At 35.2% G+C, this 24719-nt stretch overlaps 2 non-coding genes across 2 annotated transcripts; both read left to right on the top strand.

Annotated features, from left to right (window-relative positions):
• The first annotated feature begins 11069 nt into the window (after positions 1 to 11069).
• LOC145096498 (small nucleolar RNA Z278) lies at positions 11070 to 11187 on the top strand. Its single transcript, XR_013703903.1, has one exon. It is a non-coding gene; the product is annotated as a small nucleolar RNA Z278 (small nucleolar RNA).
• A 73-nt stretch (positions 11188 to 11260) lies between these two features.
• LOC145096513 (small nucleolar RNA snoR97) lies at positions 11261 to 11368 on the top strand. The gene has a single exon (XR_013703916.1). It is a non-coding gene; the product is annotated as a small nucleolar RNA snoR97 (small nucleolar RNA).
• Positions 11369 to 24719: the final 13351 nt, after the last annotated feature.

Below are 24719 nucleotides of genomic sequence, written 5' to 3'. Positions count from 1 at the left end.
GTGTCCACTCTCACCCACTGCTTCCTTGATCGGTGGAGGGTCATTAGCCGAACGGGTAAGACGAGGACTTTAAATCTTCATTAAAAGTATTAATGATGAATATAAAGTAACTAAATGTTTTTATAATTCCCAATCTTCGTTACTTTAGGAAAATGTGAATATGGTGCTAACCAATGAAATTACACTACGGACTTTGCTTAAGTCGGTTAGTGGAGCGCGTGTGGTTAACCGTCACACTAGCTGGACTTAACAAGGTAGGAAAAGGGTAAGTTAATGTTTATCATAGTATCGATGGAGCGTCTGTGGTTAACCAACACATCGATTGAGGGGTAATACATTAAGGGTACCAAGTAATTTGCATTGTTACTTCACACCTTGTTTTGTGATCCTCGGCATTCCAGTCACAAAACCTGAAGGGCACACTCAAGATTGAAACATGCCATTGAAAGTTCAATGAATCTCAAAAGATCTAGGAGTTTCAAATCCAATTAAAACTTAATAATTTATTTTGTTTTTCATGGTGGAAATTGGTGACTCGTCATTCACCTACCTTCAAATATTTTATAGCTTGGATTACGACATCCCTCTTCCAAGTTATAAAATATTGTGTTGGGTCCTAGACTTAATTTTTCATATTGGGTGTTATAATACGGACTTTAAATCAACTATCTTGAATATCTCCCAAAACATGTCTGGTTCAGACATCTATGATCTTCCAAAACTCATGGAACAAACTTTCTTAATGAAGATGATGTCCTGTGACTGGTTCATGGAAACCATACTTCAATTCCTTCTCCTCCGCCAATTATTCTCCATATCCCACAAGTTCAAGGTCACTTAAGCCCTATTGGCAAGCAAGGTCTATGTGTGATCACATCTTGGAGATGAAGTCACATATTGACAAGCTGGGAGAGTTAGGTGTCAAAGTCTTGAAAAAGTTGGTTGTTCAATCACTTTCTAAGTCACATAGTGAGTGTCCTTTGGGACTATTATGTAAAAGACTATGACATGAACCTTAATGATCTTATCTATTTGCTTGGTGCTGCTTAATCAGAAATGATTTGAAGCTCTGGTAAATCAAATTTGATTAGTAGATCAACTTCCCAAACTACCATGGACATTGACAAATTGGTGACATTGGAAATCCAGAAAGCTTTCTCTTCCCAATGGAAAGGGATCGACCATAGTCAACTCAGTTGACCAGATGGTAAAGAGAAAGGCTAAGTCTGAGATAGTTCTGTGTACCATTCCCAAAGGGTCCATATGGTTCAATTGCCAAAAAGGAAGGGGCATTGGTTGCAAAGCTGCCTTAACTACCTGAAAGAACTGAGAGTAGGTCTAGTCAGAAAGTTTGATTCTGCTTTAAGAAAGTCTATTATCTAACTCTGTTAAGTTCCTTATTGATGATTCTTAATACAAAATGAGACTCGGTTACGTTTTGGTGTTTGGCAGAATCAAGCAAAGGGAAGGACACTTAGAGAAAGAGTATGTTGAATCTGATCGTGTAGATGGATTTCAATCACATGGTTCGAAGATCGGATTCTTGAGCTACTACTTAGGAGTTATGATAGACTGCTAGGAAATATGTAACAACACAGTTTTCATTTAAAGTTGCATTGTAAGGAAAAAGTTTTTCCATATTTTATAAATAAATAAAAATTTGATTTGATTTTATTTTATATGTCCTTGCAATGGCACTTATGGAAAATTGATGTTTGTATATTTCTAGCAATAATGGAAATATGAATTTGATTCGTTCATTTGTGGTAGTGTCTAAATTTACCAAATAAGGAAAGATTCTCATCACCTAAGGTTTCAATTGGACTGAAACTTGGAATCATGCAAGTTGTATAGTATGATGAATGAGAGCTTTCAGCTTTGGAAAATTAAGACTATTTCCTATTTCAGATTTATATGTGAGTTAAGTGAAGGACTAAGGGATCGAGTACACACTCTTGTGCACTGGTCAAGTCCACCATAAAAGATCAATAAGACTATTCGTCATGATTTACTACAGTTTAGTAAATATGGTTATACTTACCAGTTTAAGTATAATTCTGAAACATTAGAAAAGTTTCGATGTATGGCAGAACGAATGAGAAGAATCAAATTAGGTAGAAAGATAAAACTTTCTCAAATCTGAAAAGATGGGATAGTACTTTAGTATCATGCTTTGTGATCATCTTAATGATTAAGAAACCATATCACAGTTGGTTCTCTAAGGACATCTTAGTGCATTCGTATGGCTAAGAATAGGAATCATGAATTGTTGAAATGGTTAAATCAAGAAGATTAGTCATACTTCGTTCCAAAACAAGTATTAGAGTCATACTCCAAGATTGTAACTTGAGTGACATATCTTAAAGAAAGGTTTATAACACTTGTCAAATGTAAGAGTAAAATGTGTCCTACTCTTGTACATTTGAAATTGGTAAGTGGTGATGTTTTGGATAAAATAAATACCAACTAATTCTAATTGTGTGAAGTGTTTGTCTTGATAAAAAATCCGCACTATCTCATGAATATTTGGAAAGTGAGTCTTATATGTCAAGAGGACAGTGGGTGTCTTAAAGATCTTGAAAAAGCTTCTAGATCTAATCAAGAAGAAAAAACCTATAGTTTATCAGTAGCACACGATTTGAGGTTTATAACCTATCATGTCGACATATTCCTATTTTTGTGCCCATTCATGTTAAAGTTGGCTTTGCATATGAGTTCTGAGAGTTCTCAATTGGTTGTATAACAACTTGGAAGCAATGGTAGGCCCTTGAGCTGCCAGGTGGCAAGAAGTTAAGACTGCACAAGTTCAATCCATAAGAGTTTGGATTTGTCACTAACATTGTCTTGTGATTATGGTTTTGACAAATTCACATGGATAGGAACACATACACCATAAAATCTAAGTCTCATAAGGTTTCTCTCCGATTCATGAAAATGATGGTGAGGAAATGCTTTCACTAAGTAGATTTTAACTAGATAGCAATTGTGATATTTGCATTCTTAAAGTCGTTAGTGGATCGTGTGTGGTTAACCGACACACTAACATGGACTTGTGAAAAATGGAAAAGTTCTAAACAATTGAGACTATGATTACGACATCCCTTTTCATAGTTCTGAAATTGTTTAGACACACATGTGTGTTATCTAAGGAAAGGTGTATGATTTTGATAATGTTTTATCAAAGCATCTCGTATCAGAAATATGAACTTTGGTAAGAAGGTCAATAAAGTATTGATTTCTAGAAGTCCAACAAATTTATGAGTACATGTCAAAGCAAGTGGGAGCATAAACTTCATGCTAATAATCATCATCTAAATGGGAGCATGATAATTCTAATAAGTGTTGCAAGTTAGCAATGTTAATTATAGAAAACAAAAGGTTTCAATTGGGAAAAAGTTGTTTTGCTATAATTAAGGGAGAGGAAATTATACTTCACTTCAATTCTAAAAGATTAGATTGAGGTTTTAATCATATTTAGTCAAGGATATATATATATATATATATATATATATATATATATATATATGAAATTTATGGTGGAATGGCTCAACATAAGGAAATTCTATATATGGGTCTATTATTTGCGTTCTAAAATTCGATTATGTTTACGGCATCCCTTTTCATAATCTGAATTATGAGAACTTGGAAAATAGAAATAGAAATATTATAGCAAAATATTGGTCTAGTTTCATGTCTTTATGAATCGTGTCCCATATGCTTCGGATATAGGATCGATTGCATGTGCTATAATATTCATCTTTTCTAAATTTTTCCAAATGCCTAGAGCATTAAGAGGGAAAAAGTACTAGAACTAGATATGACTAATTTGATTAAGCAATTGTTGAGGACAATCTAAGGTTTACCTAAGATTGGTTGCTCAGGGACAGTTGGAAGTATAGTGTTAATTTTGGAAGGACCATATTGACATATTCTGAAAAGAGGCAACTCTTGTTCAGGAGTAATAGTCAAAAGGGGAATATGGAAATGTTCGCATAGGTGGAAGTTATTCATTAAATATGTGTAAGATTAGAAAACTTAATGCAAGAAGAATGTTTAAAGGCAATGAACTTTGAATATGAGACTTTGTTTCCATAGAGTTGATCTCCATTGGAATACTTTGTAATGTCTGTTGACAAGTCTTTGTGACTTTGTGCATAATCATTACAAAAGGACCAATGCATATAAGTTTAGAATCTAAGAAATTTAGGGAAATGGCAAGAATTTGGAATTCTTGCATTTGCGGTAAGGATTTGGAATTGTGAAATGAGAACCACTGGAATTATGTTCAATCGATCTATTTCACAGAGTAAATATCATAGACAAACTTAGTGTGCATACTTTGTGTATGGCATAAATAATGGAAAAACATAGTGTGCATACTTGGTGTGTGGCATGACTAGTGTTTAGAAAAACATAGTGTACATGCTTGGAGCATGGGACAACTATTGTGTTTAATTCAAGTATAAAGTTGATAGTTTGAAACAGTATGCAATGAATGATGGGTAATCATTATGGTGATAAATAAAAGATGTTTTATTTATATTCATAAGTTTTGAGACCATATTGGATTTGATTATTCTTGTGTTTCACTTTGCATGTTTTGACTTCCAGAATAACTAAGTCGCTCTTCCTGAATGACTATGTTATTCAAACCATCCACAGTCGGTCATATGTTGGAAGTAGATATGAATCAAGACTATCATGAAGCTGGATTGTAGATGTCCAAGGTATGGGACATAGCAAGGATTGCTACAACATTCATGAGTGCTCATAAGTTCTGAGTATTAGATTCAACCCACGCTCACTAATATCACTTCATGTAATTTATCTCGAGTGATCGTGAGATGGTAATATCATACATTGATTGTATGTAAACGCATTGATAACTCGTTGTTATAAAACGTGCCTTTGTGTATGATTCAACAAGTAGTAGAACAAACATATGAGTCGAAGTTTATCTGTTCCTTCTTGTATTAGAAGCGATATCTGAGCCCCTCGATGATTTTGTGTTGACCCATGTACCAGGACCGGTCAAAACTAAGTTGACGTGTTCAAATAAGTTGTATGTCAAACAAATCGGAAATCGAGAAACAAACTGTTGGACAATAAGTAAGACATTGTTCCATGTATTTGTCTAGCTGATATCTAGAACAGAGGATTATGTGATCACTTATCTTAAATGGCGTGTCATCATCATTCTTCATTCCACAAGACCTTGAAAGAGCTACGATTGTTGATCGGTTCCTGAAGTTATTCTTGCAGATATAGGTATTAGACTTATCCAAGTGGGAGACTGTTGGATTAGGTGTCTAAGTTCATAACTATTTCTGAGATGTACTTGACCCGATTGGCATGGTCCATTTGGCTTGCATGGAATTGCAACACTTGGATAGACTAAAAGAGAGAAAGGACACTTAAGGATTATTAATATATTATAAGTTCTAATATATTAATAATATTATTTAATTAGTATTGATTAAATAATTGATTTGAAATTAATTAAGTGATCAAAAGGAGACTAATTAAATATATGGGGTTGATTGTGTGAATAATCTATTCTTATATAGTGGGCTAATGATCCATGGTTTGTATGGATTGGGCTAAAACCCATAAGGTGCTCCATGGATAATCCGTTGAGGTTACAAACCCATGGATCATGGAATATGAAAATCCATGACAATTAGGGTTTACATGGTGTAACCCTACTTGTCCCACAACTATATAAAGACCCCTAGTCTAGAAAAATTGGCACTACTTGTACAAGATAGAGGGCTAGCCGATTTTGAGGTGTTAGCAAACTTCTCTCAAGTCTAGTCCAAGAGTTGTAGTGTTGTGTGAGACATTTGAGGCATCACACTTGAGGTGCTAGGCTCACAAAGTTCTCAAGGAATCTAAACTACAAAAGGTATGTTATTCTTCTAGCATTTATGTTTAAAAGTTCCCCATGGTATGCTACATAGGCTAAGAACCTTGGAAAATCAATTTTGCATGTATCATAGTTCCAAGGTTCCCCATGGTATGCTACACCTTAGGAGTGTTAGAATGCTCAAAACCCAACAAAAACATGATACTAAAGCACTCTCCCATCTTTTCAGATTCGAGAAACTTTTATCTTTTTGCCTAATTCGATTCTTCTCATCCATCCTGCCATACACTGAAACTTTTCCAATGTTTCAAAATTACACTTAAACTTGCAGGTGTAACCATATTTACTAACTTTTAGTAAATCATGACGAAAAGCTTAATCGATCTTTATAGTGGACCTGACCAACGCACTACCAAGTGTACCCGAACCCTTTGTCCTTCACTTGACTCACATATACATGTGAACAAGGAATTAGTCTTAATTTTCCAAAGATGAAAATTGTCACCCATCATACAATACCAGTTGCATGATTCCAATTTTCAATCCAGCTGAAACTTGGGTGATGAGAATCTTTCCTTATTTGGTAAATTATGACACTACCACAAACGAAAGAATTAAATCTATTTTCCAATGTTGCTATCAATGGAATCATATAAACAACAATTTTCACAAATTCCATTATAAGGAAACTTAAAAATAAATAAAATCAAAAATTTTCTTTCATTTAAAACTTGAGGCAAAACTTATCCTTACAATGCAAATACATATGAAAACTATGTTGTTATCTATTCCTAAGCAATCTATCATAACTCTTAAGCAGTAGCTCAAAATTCTAATTTTCGAATCATGCGATCGAAATCCATCTCCTCGTGATTAGAATCAACTTAATCTTCTTTTAAGCTTCCTCTCGTCGATTCTACAAAACATCAAAATTTGACCTAGTCACATCATGTAATAAGAATCTCCAAATAAGAACTTAATAGAGTTAGATAGCGGACTTTACCTGAAACATAGTCAAATTCATTGACTTTTATCATCCTAGTGAAATTTCAAGTAAATTGGGCTGCTTCGCAACCAATGCCCCTTCTTTTTGCAATAGAAAAATATAAATTCTTTGGAAATGGTACATGGGACTATCTCCAACTTAACCTTTCTCTTTACCATTTGGTCAATCAGGTTGACTATGGCCGATCCCTTTCAATTGGTAAGAGAAGACTTTTCTGGACTTCCAATGTGTCAATTTTCAATGTCCATGAATGTTTGGGAAGTAGATCTTCCAAATAAATTTGCTTTACCAGTGCCCTAAATCATTGCTAATTCAGCAGCAACAAGCAAACATGTATGATCATTAAGGGTCATGTCATAGTCTATTACATAGCAGTACTTAAACAACTCACTATATGACTTAGGAAGTGACTGAAGAACCCAATCAACAACCGACTTCCTTAAGACTTTGACACCCGACTCTCCCAGCTTGTGAGTATGTGACTTCATCTCCAAGATGTGAGTGCATATGGACTTGCCAATAGGGCTTGAGTGACCTTGAGCTATTCAAGTCTTTAAACTTGTGGGTTAGGAGAATTATTAGAGGAGGTCGAGGAAGAGAAATATGATTTCCATGATCTAATCGCGGAACATCATCTTCATTAGGAAAGCTGGTTCCAAGAGATTTGGGAGGACCATAGTTGTTTGAACCAGACATCTACAATGGGAGAAATTTAAGTTAGGTTATTTAAGACCTTAATATAACACCCAATATGAAATATTAAGGCTAGGACCCAACATAATATTTTATAACTTGGAAGAGGGATGCCGTAATCCAAGCTATGAAATATTTGAAGGTAGGCGAATGACGATTCACCAATTACCACCATGAAAAACTAAATAAGTTGTTAGGTTTTAATTAGATTTGAAACTCCTAGATCTTTTGAGATTCATTGAACTTTTCAATGGCATGTTTAAATCTCGATTGTACCCTCTCAAGTTTGTGACTGGGATGCCGAGGATCACAAACAAGGTGTGACTAACCATGCAAATTAACTTGATACCCTTAATCTTTATCACCTAATCGATCTGTCGGTTACTCACAAGGGCTCCACCGATCTATGATAAACATTAAGTCACCCTTTGCCACTCTTACTAGTCCAGTGTTAGTGTGTCGGTTACCCACACACGCTCCACCAACGATTTGGTAAGGTACAAAGTGTAATTTCATGGGTTAGCACCAAATTCACATTTTCCTAAAGTAACTAAGATTGGGAATTTTATAAAAGGATTAGTTACTTTATATTTATGATTATAATTATAATGAGAATTATAGTCCTTGTCCTACCCGTTCAGCTAACGACCCTCCACCAGTCAAGGAAGCGGTGGGTGAGAGTAGAAACCCATTAAGCTATCATTTTATAGGAAACAACCTTATACCCCCCCTATAAACCGACTTCGTGAATGAGGCCTACTAATGGTAAGAATGACTTGCTCTTATACATATATACATTATTAACTTATAATACTACAAAGTATAAGGGTTGAATTTTAACTTTTAAAACACTAGGGTTTGGAATTAAAGTGTGTGTGAGACTTTACAAATTCCAAAACTTGAGGGAAAGTTTTGAAACTATTCAAGACTTTTCATTTCTATAACTTATGAGTTTTAATGTAGGCTTTCGAAAACTTTTAATCAAGAGACTCTTGAACGTCCATAACTTGAGGACAAGTTATGGAGTTTATAAGACAATTTATGATGAAAAGACTCTTCAATGGTGTAACCTATGAGTTTTTAATGGATCTTTAAAAGAAATGACTTTTTGTAATCCATAACTTGAGGACAAATTACGGACTCCATTAAAAACATTTAGATCAAGAATTAACTGACAAACAATTTGCAAATAATTCCTATGATCTACCAAAACTCATAAGACTATGAACATTCATATCAACAATTTCAAGAATCATATAAACATATATAAAACTTGATATTTTGATAATAACCTTTGAAATTGGGTTAGCATAATCATTACCACATTAAAAACAGGTTTTATAAGTCCAAAATAGTCTAGTGTAATGATTCTAGTACAATTCCATCTTAAAAACTCGAAAAGCTGCACTCTAGGCCTCGTACTCGTCGAGCGCACGAACCTACTCGACTAGTAGGATGAAGATGCACTTGGAATCGTCGAGTCCCCCCATGGACTCGGCGAGTCCACTGATCAGATTGCAGAGATTTTGATTTTCTTCAAAAATTTTCATCAAGTATCAAGAAAACAAGCCTAGGCTCTGATACCACTGATGGGTTTTGAGCATTCTAACACTCCTATGGTCTACATGCAATCCTAGAAACCTTGGATCTATGTTTTCTCTAAAATACATGCAAATAAGAATTTTCCAAGGTTCTCATCCTAACTAGCATGGCATGGGGTACTTGTAACATAAAAACTAGTAGAATGACATACCTTTTACTTGTGGTTGATTGCTTGGAGTTTGAGAGCCTAGCACCAATAATGTGGATGCCTGAAATGGAATCACAAATCACCACACAGCTTAGAAAACCTAGAGAGAGTAGTATGCACACTTAGAAATCGGCCCACCCTTGATTTTCCTCACACACTAGTGCCATTTCATGTGCCAAGGACCTCTTTATATAGTGTGGTGGATTAGGGTTACATCCACATAAACCCTAATACCCATAACCTTTCATTTCCATAAGATCCATGGGCTAAAGCTCCATGGACTATCCATGGACTTTCCAAGCAAGATTAGCTCTTTCTAAACAAGCATTAGCCCACTTTATATAAATATAAGAGTACATATTTAATTATTTACCTTTTGATCACTAAATTAATTCCAAATTTAATTCTAGATCAATACTAATTAAGTAATATGATTTTATATAAAATATATTATAACTTATAATATATTAACAAATCCTAACTATACTATTCTCAAAAGACTATCAAAATTGTTATGGTGAAGTGCAACCCAAATGGACCATGTCGGGTCAGGTCAAGTACATCTCAAGTATAGTTATGGACCTAGACACCTTATCCAACATCTCCATCATCTCATCAATATCATGCACACAAAACTCATCAATCACCAATAGATCAAGATATCTTTCTTTGCCCTTGACGTACCTCCTTCCAAGAAACTTTGTAAACTCTCCACCATAGAATAATATGATGGAGAAGATAGTTGGATGACCAGCTGTAAAAGAGAAAGCTTCAACTTATTAGCTTGAAATTTGTAAGTGATAAATTTAACTTTTGAAAATAAAGGGTTACCGTAATGTTTTTCAATGTCTATTTTTTCCATGTTTGCTCTAATCCTCCAACCCACCATTGTTGCTTCGAGGATTCTTGCAGAATTTTGAGGAGTTAGGGTTTCTACTCGATTTTGATGAGTTACAAATTAAGTGAGAGAGAGAGAGAGAGGAAGGTGATCGTCAAATGATCGGAATGAAGAAACGATTGGCATTGCATTTAGGCGCCATGTATAAAATGACGAAAATACCGCTCATGCGCGAAGCACGTGGGGGACTTAACGTTTGGAGTTGAAGACTAACAGACCCAAGGACCAGTAGGGTATTAAAAAGAAAAACGTGAGGATGGTCCGAGTGCAAAACAAAAGATAGGGACCAAACGCACAACTTTAGCCAAACCACATGCACTATTTCAGTAATTTGTTCATAGTTAGATATAAAAGCAAAAAAACATTATATCGGAATACTAAGTATCAAGTTATTTAACCATGAGCTCTAATTTATAATGAGGGCCGGCCTTACCCTTTGTCAAACTAAGGAGGGCTTAGGGCCCCCAATTCCATGGGCCCCAATTTTGAAGCTTATTTTCAGAAACTGAGAACCGACATCGGACGCCACAATCAACAATTCTAGAGTGACGATTTGATTTCTGCAAAATTGCAACTATATGTTTAGTTTTCTTCTTCTTTCTGGGCTTCTACTGTTCTCCAATCTTGAGTCTGTTGGTTTGGTAATTTGGTCAAAGTTAGGGGTTTTAATAAAATTTTGCATTGATGTTAATATACAACTTTAAGCCAGTTTTGCTTCAAAAAATTCATGATAGATAGAGCTATAATTTACTTTTGAGTTTCTGGTGATTAAACTTCCAAATTTTTGCGTTTCAAATTAAGCTAACTTTGGTAAGATTTGTAAGATTTTTTTGTTGATTACATAGACTTTCAATATACCAATGATGAAGTAATCAAAATTTATGAGATACGATGGATCCAAGACCTTGTTTTTACAGGGAGAACCACTTGGTCGAAGATGTATTTCAGATGATATTGTTGGATTTCAATGTGGTTTAACTTGATTGTTTTTTAAGTTAATTATATAAGTTGGTTTGATGAGTTTAAACTATATAATCTTTGTACTGAAATATATAATGGGCTAGGGGTCTGAAAAAATTGAGAGGAATATGTTGTCTATCAGCTTCTTCTTTTGTAATATCAATGAGATTAGAGTTAAATAATAGCACAACATATAATGAGAAGATGTTTTTTTTCATGATACTATTTACTTATATTCCTGTGTAATATTATTTTTTATTTATAATTTTACTAAAAATTAACGAGACATGTATGTTGTTTTGGTTTATAATATTGTATTGCTTAGTTTTATCTTTCAGTGGTTGTTGATTTATGGTATAATTTTGAAAGCAAACGATGAATACATATTTTTTATGTACCGGGCACGATACCCATACGAAGTTGAAGATGTGAAATTCAAAAACAACAAGCCATTCATTACTGTCATTGGATCTTCATTTCATGTATTGCTACCCGATTGCTTTGGTTTCTTGTTTATGTTCGTGTATGGTTGGCTGATTATGCTATCTGTGGATGATGTTGGTTCTTTATCTTTCTGTTGCTTTTATTCCCTACATTTATTCATACCCTATAATGTATATACTAATGATTTGGACTGGATTTAATTTTTTCATTTTCAGAGACTCAGAGTTGGAACTTGGAATGAAATTGAGTTTTCAGTTTTGAGTTTTCCATTATCTTCTATTCTCAAATCTTTCAAGAACTCTAGTGTCACTGAGTCACTGTATAGAATAAAGGCCAAAGGGTCCCAAAATCTTGATTCGCTTAGAGCCCCCAAATTGGTTGAGCTGCCCCCGTCTATAATTAATTCACAACTACGAAAAAGAAAAACAACTATTTAAAAAAATCATATCTTTCCGAAGACAAAATAATAGTAGTTGTAGAAATAGTTGTCGAAGATGTAATAACATAATCCAAATAAGTAATGATATTCAAAGAAGTATTAGAAATACCTTTGGAATAATAATCTTCAACATACACAATTCCTTTCCCTCTCCTCCTTTTGACGAAGGTGACATAGAAACCTTCATAACACTTCAAGGCATTATCAGAGTTATATTCACAATGGTCCTGAAGATAGACTAAAGTGGTTCCAAATACCTTTCGGCATGGCTCCAAACATTGTTTATGGCAATCGTCATTCCGTCTCAACCTTTTTCACCAAAATTGAGGATCACATACATTAGTATATTGTCTAAGATATTCAACATGTGGTTGTGCTTGAGATAGAGTAGGCTGCGAAGTGTGCTGTTGATTTAGTATCATCAATATTATTTTACTGTAATAGGATTAATTTTGTTGACCAAAAGTAATCTTATTAAATATTAAACAAGTTAGGAAGGTGTGGAGTGCACACTTGTTCCAGTTTTCATGATTCGAAGTACATTGTTTTATAGGGGCTAAGCCCCTGAACAAACGGGAGTCCGGGGGCAGCATCCATGAAAAAGGGGTTCCAAGCGCCGATAGCCCCTGGTTGGTGTTGAGTTGTTTTTATGACATGTTTTGGCAGTTTTATGATAGTTTGTAACTGTCTTGTGATAGTTTGCAACTATCTTGTGATAGTTTTTAGAAAGGAATCATATAGCCGTTTTGGTCATTTTTCTAGTATTATTTTTCATGAACATTTCACATACATTGTCTGATTTTGTAATCTCTGAATTTCATCTAATTGAGTGTTCAATCTGTACCACTGAAATACTTCAATTTGATAGTGAATCATGACTTTCATAGAATCCAAGCAATATGTTTATCCCCTATTTCTAACAAAAATTGAAGTATTCCGTGATCATGGCAAGTAGCGATTCTATGAAGGATATAACAAACAAGTTTGACAAATTGAATAAGTTTGAAGGGAAATATTTTCGTAGATGGCAGAAGAAGATGCACTTTTTCTTTACTACTTTTAAAGTGGTGTATCTCTTGAGTAAACCCATGGCAGAATTCGCTGAATATTAAACTTTGGAGGCAATAAAGTGGATATCTAAGTGGGGAAATGATGACTACATCTATCGTGGTCATATTCTTAATGGTATCTCGGATTCAATGTTTGATATCTATTAAAATGTTGAAACTGCAAAAGAATTGTGGGATTCTCTTGAATCCAAGTATATAACTAAAGATTCTTCGAGCAAAAAGTTTCTAGTCAGTAACTTTATGGGTTCGTAGATGACTAACTTTAGGCCTATTATGGAAAAATTCCATGAAATGTTAACGACCGTGGGACAGTTTGCTCAATATAATATGAAAATGGATGAAGCTATTTCTGTGGATGTGATCATTGACAAACTGCCCTATTTATGGAAAGATTTAAAACATAATCTGAAACATAACAAAGAGGAATTAACTTTGACTCAACATGGAAGCCATTTACGGATTGAAGAGTTCTTAAGGACTCAAGAACATGATAAGAATCCTATAGGAAAGAACCAAGTAGCTTCCTCTTCTGTGAACATTGTGGAAGGACAAATTTCAAAGAATCCCAAGAAGTTTAATGGAAAAGGAAGTTTAAACGAAAGGATAACAAGTCTTGCAAAAAAAAAAGGAAAAGTTTGTATATTGGAATTGTAACAAACGGGGTCACTTCAAGAAAGATTGTCGTCTTTATAAAGTGAACAAGGATGGTGTTGGACCAAGTGGGTCCAAGGATCCAAAAAAGAAAAAAGGTTAGATTTATGTTTTCATGCGGAATTCTAAATATGTTTAGAATTATATTTCAATAAAACCTGAAGCATTTTATGTGCAAGATGATGATGTTACATGGTGGGTTGATTCGGGAGCAATAAGCCATATATGTAAAGATCTTCGTTGGTTCAAGGAATGTCAACCAATTGAAGATGGATGTGTGCTGAAAATGGGAAATGTTACAACTGAATCAATCAAGGGTTTTGGATTGTTTTAATTTACATTACTTCTGGAAAGTGTTTGTGTATGAACAATGTTTTATTTGTACCAGGGATTCAAAAGATTCTTGTGTTTGAAATTCTTTTAAATAATTTGTGGTTACAAAACAGTATTAGAAAGTGCAAGTATATCTTGTCAAGTCATGGTTCTTTTATGGGTTTCGGTGTCTGTAATGGAATGATTAGACTTAATATTAATTATCCTATTTATGATAATTCTGTTTGCATGGCTTCTTCTAATACTAGAAATTACTTTAATAAATCTAATTTATGGCATGCTAGACTAGGACACATTCAGTACAAGAGATAAAAAGACATGTCAAAAATGATTTTAATTCCTACTTTTTATATAAATAATGAAAAATGTAAAACATGCATGTTAACTAAAATAACAAGAAAACCTTTCATAGATGTTGTTAGGGAAATCAAGGTTTTGGAACTTGTAGATAGAGATTTATGTGATTTCCATGCAACACCTTCCCTTGGAAATAAAAAGTATGTTGTTACTTTTATTGATGATGTATCCAGATATTGTTATGTCTATTTTCTACATTCCAAAGATGTAGCTCTTGATAAATTTAAGATTTCTAAACAAGAGGTTGAACTTCAAAAAAAAAAATTGTTGGGTCAAAAATATGGTTTATACTTTACTTTTCTAGGCAATTATTTTTATGTAATATTTTATTAATTTATGGCCTAGTTTACGGCTGAGTTTACAGCCGTAAACACCTTACGACCGTAAACTCATTTACGGCCCATTTGTTTCCGGCCCATATTCAAGTATAAATAGAGGTGTTAGGGTGAGGTTGGTGATTGATGAACAGTGAAGTAGTTTACGGCCAGAGAGAAACAGAGAACATTTTGTGTGAATCTTTTGTATCTGGAGCTTTAATTCATATCAATACATACAAAGATTCATAATATTTTTCTTCTCCTTCTCTTATTATTTTATCTGACATCATCCGTTTGATTGAGATTCTGCACCATCAAACGGATCTGAATGATACACGGGCAAATTCGGGACTTACAATTGGTATCAGAGCCAAGTTGTATCAGTCAAAAGTATTTATTGTTTCATCCAAATATCGAATATTCTGTGTTTACGGTCCAAGCTGACGGCTGTAAACACCGAGTTCTTGGTCCGTAAACTCTATTTGGAGCATTATTCGACCTTATTTTCGAAATATTTTTGCGTTTTTGGATAGAGCTCGCAAAAATAAAGGGGGTTTGTTCTTTGTGTTTTTCATAAAAAAAGTTTTTGATCGAGTTTTGGAGCTTCAAAGTCGAAAAATCGTTGTTTTTCACGTAATCGTTGAAGGGTTTTCGGCCGGAGCTTACTGCCGGAAACAGTTCACGGTCGGAGTTTACGGTCGGAAACTGTTCACGGCCGGCGGCGGAGTTCGTGTTTGCGGCTAGGGTTTCTCGTCGGTGGCGGCTAGGGTTTCGGAGTTCACGGCTGGAGTTTACTGCCGGAAATCGTTCACAGTCGCCGGATATTTGCGGCCGGTGTTTGCGGTCTCGGCTTGGAGAACGGCGTCGGCTCGGTTGGAGTATACGGCTCGGATTTCGGCTCGGCTAGGGAAGCCGACTAAGCAAGCCGCACAGTGCCTTCTTAAAAATCGAAACTGAATTGGGGGGTGCCGGGATTCGAACCCGGGTCCCTTGAGTCTTCAAACATGCGGCTTACCAGTTGAACTACCAAGCCTCTTGTTTCATTCCTTCGAAATTTAACTGAAAAACACTTCCTGTCGCACAATAATTTCGAAATTTGACACTTTTAACCCAAAAACTTAGTTTCTTTTAATTTTAAATTTCTTTTTCATCCAAAATTAAAATAATAATAATAATAATTAAAAATAATAATAATAAATAAATAAATAAATATAAATTAAATTAAAATTAATAAATAAAATTATATTTTAATTTTTTTTACTTTTATTTTTAAATTTTGACTTTGACTTCCAAGTTTGACCTTTGACTTTAAACTTTGACTTTTTCGTTTAATTTTTTTTAAAATTTCATATTTAACTTTTCGGTTTGACTTTCAAGTTTGATTTTTTTCAAGTTTGACTTTTTCATGTTTGACTTTTGAGTTTGATTTTTTTATTTGACTTTTAAGTTTTATTTTAGCTTCTAGTTGTGTTTTTTAATTGATTTTAAGGTCTACGAAGATCTTGAAAACATGACAGAGAGTCATCAAGATATGTTAAGACAAAATTTCAACATTTTTGATTATATCCCTGGAGAAACCCTCGAAACTTAGTTGCAGCGATTTACTACACTTATTACCGAGATGAATATAGTCGGGATCTTCTTGTCTAAATCTGAGACAAACAAAAAGCTATTGAATTCACTTCCAAAATCGTGGGATATGGACGTGGCTAACATCAAGAAGACAAAAGATCTCAATTGTCTTAGTCTGGCTGATATAATTGAAGAACTTAACGCTTTGAATTGTCAAAAAACAATTAGTTCAGCAAACCTTCCGGTCAATGAAGTGTCGTGTTCTCATTCATGTGAAGTTTCATGTTCTCAATCATGTGAAGATACGATTAAATTTCTTCGAGAACAAATTGATTTATTAAAAGGGGAAGTTGAGGACCTGAGATATAAAGGATATCAACTCAGGAAATGACAGAAACCCCTGAAGGCTGAATTAGAAGCAAAAACCAAGGACTTTAGGGAACTTCAGGAAGACTACAGTAACAAATGTGAAAACTATGATTATGTAGTCAAACAAAATGCTGAGCTAGTGGCTGAAGTTGAATCTTTGAAAGGAAAGTTTGAAACCGCCAAACTTGATGTTAGAAAATATGACTTCTCAAGTGAGGTGGTTGCAAATATGATAGACCAAAGCATTCAGTTTAAAAGGAATCAAAACAAGGGTCTAGGGTATGATAGTGTACCTCCTTCTTACAATCATAACTACACATCCATCCCTATGAAACAAGAAGAAATTGATAGGGAGGCACATCTTAAATACGGAAAACCAGCTGGATTTGTGTCAGGAGGAGTTATTAATGTTGAAAATACTAATGTTGCTACTTCATGTGCATGTAAAGTAGCAGAAGATGAGAACAAGGAGAACACTATTGAACAAACAAATGTCTCTTTGAGCTCTGAGTCTGTTGCTTCGAACTCAGCTGCTTCTGATAAACCTGCCATTGAGAAACACAGGCCTCCAATTCCAACGCAACAGAGTGCCTGTCGCAAGTGTGCATGTGGGAACAACAAGAGACAAGGCAAGGATACGCCACCAGGGGCAGGAAGAAACAACTTCACAGTGAAGAAAAAGACATGTTTTCACTGTGGAACACCTGGTCGTCGTCAGATTAATGGACCTTAAGATATAGTATCTAAGAAATTAGGATCAGATATAAATTTTAGGTTTTTAAGTTCACCTTGTCTTGTAACAAATAGTATGTCCTAAATTTGTCACAATTTTTCGTGTTTAAGTGGACAACAATACCGACGATCGACCAGACAAACTTGTGAATATGAAAGGTACCGACAAGTGGATAAAGGCTGTCTAAAAACTTTGATCCCAAATCTCTCTTAAAGTTAGATATCATTTTATTTTTGTTAAATTTGTCATAGTTTCTTCTAATTTAAATATTGGGGGAGAATTAAAAATTAAAAATAATGAAAATAAAAAAAAACAAAAAAAATCAAAAATCAAAGAAAAATAAAAAAATTAAAAATCCAAAAATAGTGTTATTTCTGTTTTATTTCTTTTTCAGAAAATATGAAAAATCCAAAAATATTTTTGTTTCTATTTTAATTTGTGTGCTAAGTTTTCTTTTAGTTTTGTTTTGTCTTGAAAAGTGATTTTAGATATAGATAAGACTCATGGAGTTTGTGTTGAAGATTTCTGAGCCAAAGCCTCGTCCGTGAGCATCGAAGAATTCTCATTCGAAGGAGCAAGAAATGAAGATTATTCTTTCGACATTCAATCCTTCAACCCCAGAAGCAAGGTGAAGCTGCAATTGAAGATTATGTGACAGATTGCATTGAAGCCTCCTCAATCAGTCTGCTGCTATCTTTGTACCTGCTAAAGTGATCTAGAAGATCTGTTCTCTCTGATGTTCTCTCTGAAGATTTTCAAGCTGAAAGCGCCATCTTTCAAGAATCAGTACGTCAAGCCTCCTCACCCAATGTGCGTTCAATTCCAAATCTTGAAGAATAGCTCAAGTGCTCAAGATGAAGTCATTCATTGAAGATTCATCAAGTTCATCTTGAAGTCGTGAAGAATTTGAAGATTAATGCTGAAGCCCATCTCCGATTGAAGATTGACAAGAAGAGCCAGCTACTTTTTAGGAGGAGCTTGTTGGGTCAATTAAGAAAAGAAAGCTATAAACCAAGGGGGAGATTGTTGGGTCAAAAATATGGTTTATACTTTACTTTTCTAGGAAATTATTTTTAAGTAATATTTTATTAATTTATGGTCTAGTTTACGGCCGTAAACACCTTACGACCGTAAACTCATTTACGGCTCATTTGTTTCCGGCCCATATTCAAGTATAAATAGAGGTGTTAGGGTGAGGTTGGTGATTGATGAACAGTGAAGTAGTTTACGGCCAGAGAGAAACAGAGAACATTTTGTGTGAATCTTTTGTATCTGGAGCTTTAATTCATATCAATACATACAAAGATTCATAATATTTTTCTTCTCCTTCTCTTATTATTTTATCTGACATCATCCGTTTGATTGGGATTCTGCACCATCAAACGGATCTGACTGATACACGGGCAAATTCGGGACTTACAAAAATGAATTAATAAAAGTTTTACGTATTGATAGAGGTGGTGAGTATTATGACCCAGTTTATTCTGAATCATCTGGAATTATACGTCAAACAACGTGTCCTTATACAGCACAAAAAATGGTGTAGCTAAAAGGAAAAATAGGGCTTTAAAAGAAATGGTTAATTCCAGGTTGTCCTATTCCGTTTTAGGTGAAGGTTCTAGGGTGAGGCTATGTTAATTGCATGTTATATTTTGAATAGAACTCTACACAAAAGGGGTAAGAATATTCCTTATGAACTTTGGTGTAAAAAGGAACCAAATTTGAGTTATCTTAAAGTTTGGGGATGTCGAGCAGTTGTATGGGTCATTGAACCCAAAAGGAAAGCATTGGGTGAAAGTGGTATAGATTGTATCTTTATTGGATATGCTGAGCATTCCATAGATTATAAATTCTATGTTTTAGAACCAAATGACTCTGTGTTAGTGAACACTGTTATAGAGTCAAGAGATGCTAAGTTTGATGAAGAAAGATTTACATCTGTACCTAGACCAAGGGTCATGATTCATTAATCTTTTAGCGAGAACATAACTCAAGATGAAGATGTTTCTGGTGGTAAAAGTTTTGTAACTGAAATTAGAAACAGTACTAGAGCTAGAAAAGCTAAATCTTTTGGATCTAACTTTCAACTATATTTAGTTCAAGGAACAAGGGATGAGACTGTGTCTCAACATCAATATTGTTTTAATATTGAGGAGGATCCAAAGACTCTCAGTGAAGCTATGACTTCTAGGGATGTTTATTTCTGGAAAGAAGCAATTCAGGATGAGATTGATTCTATCATGCATAACAATACTTGGGTATTGTCTGATTTACCTCTTGGTTGCAGGTCATTAGGGTGTAAATAGCTCCTCAAAAGAAAAATGAAGGTGGATGGCATAATTGATAAGTATAAATCCAAATTGTTTATCCAAGGCTTTAGAATAAAGGAAGACATTGATTTCTTTGATAAATATGCTCCTATTGCCAGAATTTCTACTATTCGATTATTATTAGATGTTGCAGCTATACATAATCTTGTGATTCACCAAATGGATGTGAAAAATTCATTCTTGAATGGTGACTTAGATGAGGAAATATACAGGAAACAGCCTGAAGTGTTTGTGATGTTTAGAAATAAACATAAATTGTGAAAGATGAAAAAATCATCATACGGTTTGAATCAAGCACGAAAACAATGGCATCAAAAGTTTGATGATGTCGTCTTGTCTAATGGTTTTGCATTATACCAAGCTAACAAGTGTTTATATAGAAAATTTGGTACTTCTGGTAAAGGAGTTATGATTTGTCTAGATGTGGATGATATGTTGATTTTTGGTACTGATTTAGAAGAAGTTAATAAAACAAAGAAATTCTTATCATCTGGTTTTGAAATGAAAGAACTGGGAGAGGATGAGATAATTCTTAGTATAAGAATTTGTGACAACCCCAAATTTTCCAAAAGCGATGTAACACTCAGAAGTCAAATACAACGAAAACTATTTGGAATCAACGAAATTAACCTCAAAAATAAAGTGTTCAAATATCTAAATTGGAATGCATCAAATATTAGATATCGAGCCAAGGTTTCCAAAAACATAAAGAACATTTGAAACCAAGTTATATTGAAGAAATTATAACCACGCGAATATTTACGGCACACCGTTAAAACATTATTTAACGTAAAAAGTGAAATTACAATAAAATGCATTTTAGCCTTAAGGATCTAAACAAAAGTTGTAGAGTTCGTTAAACTGTAAACGTACATAAAAAGATCGCCCAAATTGGACCTCGTATGAAGAAGTTACGAATTTTCTAAGTTTCGTAACAGTAGTAGAGGGCTAAAAACTCGAATTGAAGATCGAGCCTTATTTAGGTATTGCAACCTAAACGAAAGTTGAAGACCTCCACAATAGGAGTAAAATGATAAAAAGACAAACAAAAACTGACGTCGAATAAAGAAGATATGAATTTTTAACGAACTTTAGCAGTCCTGGACTATTAAAAACATATCATTAAAAATAAATTCAAAACTAGCCGACGGAGTCTAAATGAAAGTTGTAGAGCACAATTTCTCCTACGCGTGGATATAAAGAACACGAAAAACGGAGCCCGTACGCGAAAGTTACGGAATTTAGAAGACGGAAGCCGGGATTACGCCCAGCGTAATATAGGAGTATGCCCAGCGTACTTAGGAGTAGGGTCGAGTCCCATTGGTTGTAGCTCTACGCCTAGCTAGACTCGAGTCGTAAGCCATGACACAAAGTTACGCCCAGTGTACTCGACTTTCCAGCACTATAAATAGAAGGCATGAGCTATGGGTTTTAGCACACCTTCTCTAAACTCTCAATCACTCTCTCATACTTTCAAGCTCCAGAAGCTGTACCGACGCCCTCGGTTTCCGCACCTGAGCCCCCGAGGAAGATTCTACGCTACCGAGATCCCCGAAGAGCTCGAAGACGCAGCTTTCCGCGGTTGAAGTTCTGCTCGACTCTAGCCCCATTCTCTTCAAACCAAAAAAGTGAGTTCATACCCCTACCTTTCAAATCTTTTCATGTTTTATGGGGGAAATACAAGTACAATACAAGCAAAAGTATCGTTTTATAAACATAAATGTAACATCTATCTTATTGATTATCGATACCAACATCTTTACGTATAAAGGGCTAGTATATCATCAAGTTATTTTCACTAACTGGAACATACCTTCTGAAAAACTATAATGGGTATAGTTAGCAAGTCATTCATACATTTTTACATATACATCTTGAAAAACGAAATACTTTCAAATAAAATAAAGTCTTTCTTATCGTAAATCTATTTATACTAAGCAATGTGAGATATTCAAACTTCAACGTACTCGTATGTATGCATTTCAAGTCTTGTATTATATACCATAATCTCTTGGAGGGAGAGCGTGATACTTGTGTATAGATCTATACGGGATTGACATCCCCACACCTAAACTGTTAGCTACAGTTAGACCGGTAGGTCTGGGGTGACAAATGTCATAACACTACAACACCTGAAGAATGTTGCTACAGGCAGTCAGTGTCATTAGTATGGTTATAAAACTCACATGAAAGTATAAAAACAAGTTTGATTTACGAGATTCATACATGCATTCAGTATTTACATTATTTTGGAACACAAAGGTTATCTTTATCGTTCAAGTACGAAAAATACTAACGCACTCCAAACTTTGGGAACTTTTCAAACTATATATAAAAAATGTTGGATTTTCTAAAAACCACGTTCATCGATTTTCTACCAAAAGGACATACTTTTCAATACAAAACACTTATGAACTCACCAACTTAATTGTTGACACTTTTTCGAAACCACTTGTATTTCTCAGGGAATCAGTAATACAGGTAACCACCAGCTTTTGAAGAAGGCACGCTAAGGATGTTTATTATTAAACATTTATATCATCATATTGTAATATTCTTTTGCAAATATGTATAACGCAACAATATACGTTTTTATTATATATATGATGGTTGTTTTACTTTCTTTACAATATTCAATTGTTGTGATACTACGTGAAGTCATCCACCCCCGAATGTTTCTGCCATTCTGGTTTGGGGGTGTGACAGATTGTTATCAGAGCATTGTTTATAGTGAACTAAGTATATCGAACCACATAAGATATACAAACTATAAATGCAAAGGGGACCAAAAACCCTCAGACAAAACGTTTTCATAAACAATATATTTTCTTTTAAAAATATACATTTTTACTCGCATGTATTAGTCTCATATCATGACAAGTTTTCTAAAAAGTATTAAGGCAAGTTGCGACACTACGATTGGGCCTCGGGGTATGTAATCAAATCGAGAATAAATATAGCCTGATCAACTATATTCATCCTGGATTTGACCAATGTACGTCGAGGACTGGTCGTAGTGGACCACAAGCCAAAAACTTACCGAATAAAATTATTTTAGATTTGTCAATTTGAAATACTATAGGAGTATTGTTATAAATAATAGTACAATGAAAAACTTGCGCTCCGTAAGATATAGTTAAAAGTAGGATGTCGTTAAATAGAAATTTCTTTTCTTATGAAATTCTCTTACCTCTATCCTAGTACAGACAAATGGCCGGATTCCATTTACCGAGAGATCCCTACTACCCAAATCAAGGCAACGGCGGCTGGATTGGAGAAGACACGGAGGAACACCCAGAGGAAATCGAAGAGGAAGTCGAAGTCGGAGAGGAATTCGAAGTCTACGAGGAGGTCGACGAAATTACTAGTGGAACAGACTCCGAGCCGGAAGTAATCGACCCTCCCATCCCTCATCCTCCTGAAATCAGACTATATCAACCGGGACCCATTCCCATGTGGGGAAGCCACCTCTACTACTGGAGCCGCCAACTAGGTGTATGCCCTCCTTTCGGCACGTGTCGAGATTTTTACAATGTCAGTGGCGGAGGCTCAGCTGATGGAGCACTTCCTGTTATTGTGGGCACTATAGCTACCCAGAACTACCATGCGGACAAGCAAGCAGCCAAAGTTCGCGAGATCAATGTTGCTACACAGGGTAACGCCGCAGACATCCGTCGTCTGGAAAGACTACACGAAAATACCCAAATCTACACAGGGACACTTCAGAATCAAATGGTGACAGCACTAGTAGAAATAAGAGAGGTGAAAGAACAACAAGCAGATTTTGAAAGGCGCCTGATGGGGGTCAAGTAGTCGGATGCCGAATCCAGCTCCAAACGTACAACACGCTGCAAGTAGAACTTGCTCAACTCCAACAATTTTGATATAGCATAGGACCTCGGATAAAGTTTTTCTCTTATTTCCTTTGTATCTGTAATCGGAGACCTCTACATAGGTCGAAATTTTTCTAAAACATGAAGCATAATGTAACACACCTTAGGTGTGACATATATATAAATATGAAGTACTTCTTTATATACCTCTCGAAACTTATGGGATTAACTAAATTACTATACCTACCTTGAAACCATAAACTAAAGTCAAAACAAATTACAAAATACAACTAACCCTCTAGCACACGATTGTCAAAACATTAGAAATTTATAGTATTCATTCTTATTTTCTCTACCAGAACATGCCTCCTCGTAGATCAGCACGCAAAAACTCAACTTCAACACCACCTCCACCATCTCCTCCAATTATGGATCTCGCTATGTTCCAAACTGCTATAACCGCCGCTGTAACCACATCGATGTCTCAAATGAGCAACAACGGGTCAGGAGGAGGAACAAACAGCTTTACAAATGGCAAAGGTCAAGTCCGTTCAAGGGTATGCACTTACAAAGATTTCACCAACGGAAAACCTATTCCCTTTAATGGGACTGGGGGAGTATTGGCTCTATCCCAATGGATAGAGAAAACGGAAGTTGTATTCGAAATTTGCGCATGCCCTGAAGAAAGCAAAGTAAAATTTGCTACTTTTACTTTCTCTGAACGCGCCCTGACATGGTGGAACGGCCACGTCAAGACACTAACCTTAGTGGTGGCAAACTCCATGGGTTGGGAAAACCTGAAACGAATGCTCCTTTGAGAGTACTGCCCAAGAAGCGAGATTCAGAAGCTCGAACAGGAATTGTGGGGCCTTTCGATGGTAGGCTCGGACATCGCAGGCTACACCAACAGATTCAGTGATTTAATAACACTTTGCCCAGGGATGTTGATCCTGGAAAGCCAAAAGGTCGAGAGATACATCTGGGGACTATCACCCCAACTTCGAGGAAGTGTGTTAGCTTCCAAACCCATGACCTTCGACAGCGCCAAGGAACTGGCGCAATCTCTCGTTGATCATGGTGTCTGTCAAGGAGTCACGA

This window comes from Lactuca serriola, chromosome 3, assembly GCF_051521515.1.
Source record: "Lactuca serriola cultivar US96UC23 chromosome 3, Lser_US96UC23_V15, whole genome shotgun sequence".
Lineage (NCBI taxonomy): Eukaryota > Viridiplantae > Streptophyta > Magnoliopsida > Asterales > Asteraceae > Lactuca > Lactuca serriola.
Note: the sequence above shows the minus strand (reverse complement) of the source record. Positions and strands in the feature narration are given on the sequence as shown.